Raw genomic sequence first — 1,926 nt, forward strand, 5'->3', positions numbered from 1 at the left:
GTCACTTTGCAGCGCAGATGAAACTTAATGCAAACACACGCGCGTGCATGTTTCGAGGGAAGAGACTTCGCTCACAGCAGTCGTGGATTATTTTCAGAGGATCAAAAATGATAAATTAGGTCTTCTGTCTGTTGATTCAGGGTTAGCTTGTAGTCTTACAGCAAGCTAATCCATTGATGTAAACTGTCATGGGTCACACATCCTTCATCAAGTGATCACTTCAGGGACCCTCAGCAGCTTTGGTTAAAGGCTTCTGTCACACACATGGGCCTCCTGTCAAAAACAACAAAGATCCCCCACCCGCCCCTCTGTCTTCATGCTGCTTCAAAAAGCTTCAGCACGCGCACGCACGCACGCACGCACGCACGCACGCACGCACGCACGCACGCACACACGCACACACACACACACGCACACACACGCACACACACGCACACACACACGCGGCTTTGATGTCGCTGGGCACAGAGGGTCAGGTGGGAGGTTCAATCAACTTTAACCTTCCTCTTTAAAGATTCACAAAGGTCTGATGTTGGCACACGGGCACTTGACCTTCCCTGTGACTCCCCGTGTGTTGGAGGATGGGTGGGGGTGGCGTTTGAGCGCCCATGGGTGCTGTTTATGAAGTCACCTCAGATAGCACCGTGATGCCTGCACACATAAAAAGTGTGACACCATAACATATACTGTGAGGGCTGACATGTTGACAAGAACACACGTCTTGAGTTTACGTCCTCATGTGTGGAAAAGCACACACGTCTCCGTCAGCTGCTGATTCACAGCCGCTAATCCGCTGATTTTTTTTTTTTTTTTTTTTTGTCAAAAGTGCTTCTCAAAGGTTTAACGGTGGAAAGTTCAGCCGCTTGTTTCAACAATGACCCCCGTGTTTTCTGCGTTTGAAATCCTCTTACGCTCCAGAGTCGTTGCGTCACCAGAAAGAAAGACGGCATAGACGGAGGACTTCCACAAAGACGTCACAAGCTTCAAACTTTACATCACACGAGCTGTTGAGCAAACCATCCATGTAACTACGTGACTCTGTGTCATGTCAAATGGCGCAAGTTCATCCTAAGTGCAACAGCAGATGATAAAAGCAGCTTCAGACATGTCACATGTGCGTGAATGAGGAATACAAACAGTCTAAGATTTGATCTGGTCACCACGTCAAACCAAAGAATGCTGCCTCTTTCCCTCCCACTCGCTGCAATGTACGCCTGATTTTGTGCTTTATAACTTGGGTTGAGTGGGCATGAGTGAATAACGCTTCATGGCACAGCATCTGGCCAAGAGTCTTGAAGACAAACTCCTCCTGTTGCCATTCTTAAATCATGGCAGAGGAGGAGAGACAAAAGAGAGGGAGGGCTGAGTAAGCAAAAACAAACCAAAAAAAACAAGAACGTGACAAACAAATATGAGCCTGTGGGGGCAGTAAACAGTTTTTGCAATTTGTTGTTCTGAAGTTATTCAAGATTTAATTAAATCAATTTATCTTTTTCACCTTTTTAACCCCCCCCCCAAGGTCAAAATGAAACATCTGTGTTTCTGAGCTTTGGTCCAAATATAACAGCAGAGGTAGAAACCAGCTCTCTCAGAACGCTCCGTTTTGGTGTGTGTGTCTCTTTAAATACAATGACCCCGCCCCCTGAGTTTCCCCAGTGGACATCACTCCTCTGTAGAGACGATAAAAATGGCGGACCTGCGCAAAAGTTTTGCTCTAGGCTGGAGGTGGAGTCCATGGGAGGCGATACCAGGGGGGCGGATTTTCTTACCAAAAATTTGACTTGTGATGTCACAAACTTAGAACAATTTAAACTGTTAAACTATGAAACTATCTAAACTCTGTTTAGTAAGATATAAGCAGACCACAAACAAAGGACTGGATGGATTTATTTCAAATTTTCTAGTTCGATACACACCAAACAAATG

This window comes from Symphodus melops (assembly GCF_947650265.1).
Source record: "Symphodus melops genome assembly, chromosome: 22".
NCBI lineage: Eukaryota > Metazoa > Chordata > Actinopteri > Labriformes > Labridae > Symphodus > Symphodus melops.